The 8011-nt window shown below is 47.0% G+C and overlaps 1 protein-coding gene across 1 annotated transcript in view; it reads left to right on the top strand.

The window, feature by feature from the left end:
• Positions 1-302: 302 nt before the first annotated feature.
• TEX2 (testis expressed 2) overlaps positions 303-8011 on the top strand; it is a 672400-nt gene continuing 664691 nt past the window's right edge. The window contains exon 1 of the mRNA XM_085617239.1: positions 303-692. The gene's annotated coding sequence lies outside the window, so the exon portion shown is untranslated. The remainder of the gene's footprint in view (positions 693-8011) is intronic.

Genomic DNA, 8011 nt, shown 5'->3' with positions numbered 1-8011 from the left:
TTGTTATCAGGACTCTGGGGACCTTTGGATTTAGCCGTGCGCCTCCACCCGCCCACGTGTTTGGCAAACTTCATTGCAGAATTAGCATCTGTGAAAAAATGAGCAGTGCCGTCATGCGTAACTTTCAGTTTGGCAGGATAAAGAAGAGCATACAGGACCTCCACCTGTAGGAGCAGGCGTTTGACTGGCATGAACTTGCACCACGCTGCCTGCACCGTGGGAATGAAGTCTGGAAAGAATGAGATAGTGTTATCTTTGTATAGTATAGTCCCAGGCTCTCTGGCCAAGCGCAGTATAACATCGCAGTCCCGGTAGTTCAACAACCGGGCCAGGAGCAGTCGAGGAGCGGAATCCACAGGAGGTTTGGGTCCCAGTGTGCGATGTGCCCGTTCAACAATGAATACCGTCGATAGATCAGATCCGAACAGGTCACGCAGCAGTTCCTCCACGTATGTCTCCATTTTGAAAATAGCCGTCGTTTCCGGTACTCCCATTATGCGAACGTTTGCGCCTTGACCGGGTTTCCAGGTCTTCATTTTTGGCTTTGATCAGGGTCAGGACTTTGTCCATCTACAACAGCTGCTCTTTGGCTTCGACCTGAGAATCGTGCATGTCCGGGGTGTGATTCTTGAGCTGGTCTAACCTTGATTCGTGCGTGTCAACTCTTTTTCTGACCTGTTCTAATTGAGAGGGTAAGTACATCTAGTTTATTGTTGATGGTCTTGAGACTAGATCTTATTTCCAGCAGGAGCACGCGGGGGTTCTCTCCTCGATCGTCTGTTGGTGCTGTGGATGGGTTGCCGCCTTCCCCTTTGGACCCCCAAAATCTGTTTGTCTCGTGAGTCTTTTGTCAAATGATAACTTTGACTGTTTAGTGTTGCTTTTCCCCATGTTTGTGGGATGGCTGCGACTCTGGTTGCACCTGGGAGGGCAAGCGTTTTCCCCACTGGACCAGCTCAGCAATATCGTATGGTGCGGAGGAACTCTCTGGCACTTTCCTAAATCTGACGAATGATGTCAGCCACTCTCGCCTTGAGACGCTATGTCCCTCTCAGTGTTGTATCATTAGTGTCCTCCTGGCATTAAGTACAGTTGGTAGGTGAGGAGGGTCAGCATGATCTCCTGGGATGTGATCCACCAGTCGTTGTCGGAAATCCGCCCCGTAGCCTGACCAACCGCTCACCAGATCCAGCGACACCTTTAAATCCCATGGTAATCCACCATCAAGCGGGTATGTGGCTTCATGCAACTCATTCTGTAATTTCAGCTGCAGCGACAGCATAGCTCTAAGCGCCTCAATGTGTTTGCTTACTTACAATTTGTAAGACCCGGCGAGCCCGTATTATCTCTAGCCCCCACACGGGGCTCTATTCGCCTCCCTGCCGCAGTGATTATCCAGCCCGGAATATGAGAGGGGCGGTCAGGCATGTACCCTCAATTTCTCTCACAGGTAGCCCCCGCAGTGTGCACCACTAGAATTGGCTCAGGGAAATGGCATACGCCTGCTTCAGGGTGCGAGACGGGTATAGCTGGTCCGCTCCAGCCCTCCCCCGGAAACTCCTCCCGTCCCGTGTCAAGATCCCTCTCGGGGTCTCACCGGTCGTTGCTGGCCTTGCTCGCTTTTGGTCTTCTACTGCGCTTTCTAACCCCAGCGCGATCTCCATTGCGACGACGCCCGATCTCAGGGACCGCCTCTCCTCAGCACAAGATGGCAGCCTCGGTCGCCTCGGGCTCCAGGCCGACAAGGTCGCGCTCAGTCGCGGAGCTCCGTTCCAGGCAGTTTCATCAAGATCGTCCGTGAGGGGCTTGCAGCATCGCCAGCCACACGTCTCAGCTTTCTACATCGTAGGCGACAGAAGCCCAGCCCAGCGCAGGTAACGTCGCAGTATGGAGGCCCGTAGACCACTTCACCAGGCCCGCCGCGACACTCTGCTCCTCCAGTGATTCGTGGTCGTTTTCCCTGCCGAATAGCCTTGATATGCTCTCCGCACAGCCAGGAACAGTTGTCGTGTCTTTTTCAGCACCTCTGGTCACTTTTTAGCATGGATTATGTAAGGATTATGTCCCGGCCGGCAGAGCACACTCAAGGAGCGGCCATCTTGCTGCTCAGCGAGACCACGCCTCCTTGTTTTCTTAGTAACTTTGCTGCCGATCAACAAATCTTCATAAAAGTTTCCAAAACAAAAAGTTCATCCACATTGGCTACTTCATGGAACGTTTGGCACTAATCCATCAAGTGGGGGCAAAGAAATAATGGGCCCAAAAGTGTGATTTCCCATTTTAATTCCCACAGGAATGTTTTCTCTCCAATAAAGAAACAAATAGCTGAATGGAAATATATCAAATTTAGAACTTTACTGATGTGGTGTGAATCTATTCAGCCATTTTTGATAAATGTTAACCTCTTGAGTGCCCATGACGAGATGGTCTCGTCATGGGCCGCGGTTGCGCTGTGCCCATGACGAGACTATCTCGTCATGAGCCCCGCCCGCTAATGAAATGGCCGGCACAGGGCGGGGAAAGGGCGGGGCACTCAAGGGGTTAAAGAGGGCTCTGAGTTGGGCATGACGGGGTTACCCCTCAGAAAAAGTTGAAATATCTGGACAGTTGATTCCACGGGAGTACCAGGATACTCCCACTGTAGCAAAAAAAAAATTAAGTTGCTTGTGATTGGCCGTGGGAGATTTTTCTCTCATCTGTCATTTCCGTACAGCGCTATCTGTACCGATATGATCTTACTGGCTGCCAGCAACATCTGAGAAAATGTGTGCCAGTCATTACAGAACTCTGTCCCCAAGTCCTGAAAAAAACAGAAAGGGCACATAAGACTGGTAGGGTGAGGACACCCTGACCTGCCAGGTCCATTATGGGTGGGAGGGGGCTCAAATTAAGTTACATTTTAAATATATATATATATATATGGCTACTGGCACCATGTAGCTATCCGCCGCAACTGTGACACTCACTGAGGCCCCAGTGTGATACCACAGTACCCAAAAAACCTTTACAAAAATTAGAAGGGTCTAGTCAACAACCAGCACTTGTGACCAAATGCCATTTTGCAAACGCAGTGGGGGTTGGCTACCAGCATTGGTGTGGGCACAGGGCCAACCCATTGTTGTGCATGACTGAAGGTTGCGGGGCAGAGAGGGGTTGGCTGTCCATGGCAGGATATAGGCCACCCACAGAGAGTTCCACACACCAGACGCCATGGCCAATCCTTTGTGGCACACTGCTTTCAGCCGTATGAAGTAGGGCTGCCTGTGAGGAGTTGAGCACAGACCATCTTCTGCGCATGGTCAGAGGCTGTGAGCAGCTGTGTGGTTGGCCATAGATTGCCTGAGAGGGTAGGATGTATGCTCAACTTACAATATTATCATAAAAACACACAGAAATTCACTGAAAAAAGTTAAAGAGACGTTATAGTTATGCGTTGAAATGAGATAATCAAATTTGCTAGTTTGAGTTTAACGTACTAACTACAAAGTGTGTCCCCGTCATGCACTGCTTACGACCTCACACATTACATCACTCATGATATGTTAAACTACATCATTGATGACATCACGGCCCATGTTCAATGGCCAGTTTCCATTAATTTCTGAGACACGTGTCCATAAATCATAAGCAGCATCCGAAATGTACAAGGTACATTTCCAGTAGAAAAGAGCCCTCGCGAAAAGCAGGAGATTCCGAGGAGGGAAGAAAATATACGTTTTTTATTTAAAACAATCAGAGGCTGTAGATAGACAACTTCAGTGTAAGGTTTAGATCAAAGTATACCTGTATACTCTATAACTATATACTATAACCATTCACAGTTCGTGTGAATGGTTATTTGCATTGATCCGGATTATATTTTTACATGCACAAACCACAAATGCAAAGCGTTAAGCTTTAGCGTCGTTTCACCATATAAAAGGCTGGGTGGCCTTTCTTGAAAGAATCTGTCTGCGCACCTGATTTCTTGTCAGCTGTGTTTGTGGCTGCCTGAATTGAGAAACACCTGTAATCGGCCCCAGGGTCTTTCTCCTCAACAATGTAAACATGTTTGAAGGCATGCTCCGCGTCAGCATACCTGCTGCTGTTTTTGCATACCCGCACTTCCCTTGATCATAGAACTTGCTCGAGTTCGGAGGGACAGGTGTACGGAAGTGGGCACCGAGCCAGTGACGTGTCTTCAGCGCATCTCCTGACCCAATCATAACCTCGGGGCGTTCTCTCCCAGTCCCTGCCAGGTGCAGCTAAGGTGAACGCAGCGGTACTACCTGAATGTCTGTTAACCCTTGGTACACCGAGATTAGGACATCGGCAGAAGCGTCGTTATCCGTCCTCTTCCCAGTACTTACTTATCTGAGGTGGTCACACCTCCCCCGAAGCACTATTTGCAAAGTTTACAAAACAAAATCGTCTTCTACCTAACTCCATCCTCCCCTTTGTCTCCAGACTCCTCCTACTCTTCTACTCACCCAGGGTCAAGAGGGGAGCGAGACCACGTAATTTCCGGTCGCCCTAAAGCAAAGAGGAAACAAGAAGGATAGCCAGAGTAATGAAGATCAATATTGTCGTCCCAAACTGTTATTTAGACTTCAGGAGTCAAAACCAAAACCTCAGAGAGGGCCGTTTTCCAACACTGCACATGCTCCGCCTCCGTAAAAACACGTCAGTGGTACAATCATACCAAATATCAAAAACAGACACGGCAAACAAGTTTCACAATACCCACGTTATTTAATTTTCCTTTAATAAAAAGGGCCCTACACTGTGCATTTCTTTGCATATTTGAAATATCTTGGCTAAAAAGCCATAGGAGTTACAGGTAGGACTGAATGGGGGACTAATGAAATATTGCATTACTTCAGGATTTTCAAAATTACCAGGGTACAACGTTGCTCAAATAATGTGTTCTTATTGACTCCCCCCTCCCCCGCGCCGCCCCCTCTTCTGTTTCCCTTCCTCTCTCTCAGTCTCCAGTTTTCTCTCCACACCTTTATCTTACTCTACCCTATCCTCTGCCTTTTCTTACATCCCACTCCCTTCATCTTTCTAGTCACTGTACTCAACTTTCCCTGTGTCTTCGCTTTACTTTTGTTCTGTTACTTCATGACTGAGACAAGTGAACAGCCATGAAACATTGAACGTTCAAAAATTGATATAAGTGGTGTTTTAATCAGAAGAGATAATGCATAATGACGCCCCGTGGTTTGCAGTCACAGGAATTGATGTCACAGTGCTGTCATATACCTCAATTTAATGGGGACGGGGATATTTCCCAGTGAACACTGAACTATAAACTTTGCTACGTACCAAACTATCTATTATTATTTACTAGTAAATATATGTGGATGGTATATGCTTTCGTATATTAAACGTGTGTTAAAACCTCTTCTGTGCCCATGACGAGATAGTCTCGTCATGGAGCACGGTCGCGCTGTGCCCATGACGAGACTATCTCGTCATGAACCCCACCCACTAATGTAACGCCCGGCACAGGAGGGGGAAAGGGCGTGGCACAGAAGGGGTTAATGTTTATTATCGTGTCTGTCATTGCAAACAGAGGGTGTTTGAGACAACGCAAGTGACATTTTCTATCGGGGTTGCTATTGTCTTATTAAAGCTCTCGAGAGCCCCCTCTGTCTGTGAGCACTAACAAGGGTTAAATGATAACTGAGCCAAGAAGTGATTTGAAGTGGTATTATTTTTAGTTAAACGGGAAGGAAGCTTGATTGGTAGGTTTAAAAAATACTATTATCATTTGTGGTGTTTTTTTAAAAAGAGAGATAATGCTTGGTTGCTAATGCTCAGTTGTCAGTGTGAGGTCGGTGTCGATTTGATTTCCACTGTTTCCTTTCAGCAACACGTATCCATGTTGATCGCCCCTTTTAATATCTTTGATCCCTCTTTCAAATATTTGCATCCTCACAGTTCATCAACTTGGAGGGGAGAAGGCGGGCCTGTACTTTCTTCGCAGTTTTCCATGGACACAGTGGAAAGGACTCCATGCTGAGTCCTTTCCTGTCTCAGCATGGAGACCACGCCATGTTCATAACAGTACAGGAAGTGACTATTATTGTGGGTGCAAATACCCTCTCTAGGGCAGGCGTCCTGTTCGTTTCTGTGACTTTACATTAAGACAAAGTAATCACTCTGACAAGTCCTTCGCTATTCAGCCTTAGAATAACAAGTGATGTGCCAAACAAGGCTGCTCTTGTAGAGGCTGGACTGATCTGGGTTCAAGATTCTGTCAGGACTAGAGGGGCAATGTAGGATTCTGTGATTCAAGCTGAAGGATCACGCAAGGCAGGTTTGAAGTAGAAAGATGCAGGTTTATTGTAGAGTAAGAAGATCTCATCCAGGCAGAGCAACATGTCAATCCATACTCCAGTTACATTTCAAAAGGTAACATTCCAACCCATGCTAAGCAAGCTGTAGCAAAGGCATTGTGACTTTACATTCTTCAGTAACCATGACTTCAGTAAGATACCACAGGTGCAAGCAGATGCCACACACCTTCCCTACTTTTAATAAAACCAAACAACAAAAGCAAACCAAAGAACAAAAAAACAAAGAAAGGAACACATCTTCAATGTAACTCTGTAGAAATGAAGCATGCACGATTGACTGAGTGAAAATGTTATCTATTGTTTCCACGATTCTGAGATTGTTCCAATTCTAAGGGAAACAAAGTTGTCATGTTTATGCGGTTGTCAGAAACAAATCCCTTCTTGATCATTCGAGAAGTTTTCTAGTGACCTCTGAGTTAGCTGGCACACACAAGTAATTAAGTTTAATGTACTCGATAGAGACACACTGACCTCAGTCCTATGTCAAAACTATAGTGTGTATTATTCCAATGCGCAGAGCCTATCAGGGATATAGGAACTACACTATAAGTCTGGCTTTGAAGTGACAAGGGCGGGGGATGTGCATTCACTGTAGACAGCCACTGAGGGGGGGACGCGAAGCCTCGCAGTTCTGCCGAACAGCTGCCAGCCTCTCGGAACCGACGCCGGGTGATGTGAAGCCTCGCCGAATAATGCCGGGCGATGCGAAGCCTCGCCACGCAGCCACCAGCACTACGCCAGACGATGTGAAGCCTCGCAAAGCTACACCTTACCTCCGGTGCGCAACACATCACACTTGGGAACCAAGTCTACAAGAACGCCGTGGTCGCAGTAAGACACCAAATTATCACCTCCCTGCATAGTAAGAAACCAATGCATCACCTTCCCTTCAGTAAGGAACTGGCGTATCAACTCCCCTGTGTAGCAGTAAGGAACCGATGCATCACCTCCCCTGGAGTAAGGAATCAACGCATCACCTTCCTTGGGCGTAAGGAACCGACACTTCACCTTCCCTGCGGCTGTTTTTGTTTATGATTGTGATGCATTCAAGGTACTTTGTGTTGAAAGTGTTGCATCTATAGTTTGCTATGGACCAAACTGTTTTTGCCTTCTTGGATAACTGTATGTTGGATTTTTGTCGTTTTTGGTCTTGTTTGGTTTAGATAAAGATTCCGTAATTTTCTAAACTGGTGTGGTGTCCATTTGTAGTGTTATTCCTGTATTATTGTATGTGTGCAAATGCTTTACACACTGCCTCTGAGATAAGCCTGTCTGCTCGTGCCAAGCTACCAAGGGGGTTAGCAGGGGTTATTTCAGAAGTGTATTTCCCTTACCCCGACTAGGAAGAGGGGTTCCTATTTGGACAAAGGTGCAAACCATTGCCAACTAGAGACCCCCATTTCTAACATTGCCTTTCTGTCTTTCCCTCTTCTTCTGGGTCATGGTCTGTTGGTGGAAAAAGATCCACAATCTCCTAAAATGACTGCAGGTGCCCACCACAAAAACATTAAGTGGTGGGTATGACTCGGTAAACATACTTCACATAAGAGAGTGGACTCACATCTGGAAAGGGCTGACACTGAAAGCACTCACATCTACATGGAAATGTGCTGCACATGGAATAGTACTCCTGGTGGAGTGGGCTGGCAGCAGAGTTAGTTTGTTCA

The sequence above is a fragment of the Triturus cristatus genome, chromosome 7, assembly GCF_964204655.1.
Source record: "Triturus cristatus chromosome 7, aTriCri1.1, whole genome shotgun sequence".
NCBI lineage: Eukaryota > Metazoa > Chordata > Amphibia > Caudata > Salamandridae > Triturus > Triturus cristatus.
This window is presented reverse-complemented; position numbering and strand designations above follow the sequence as displayed.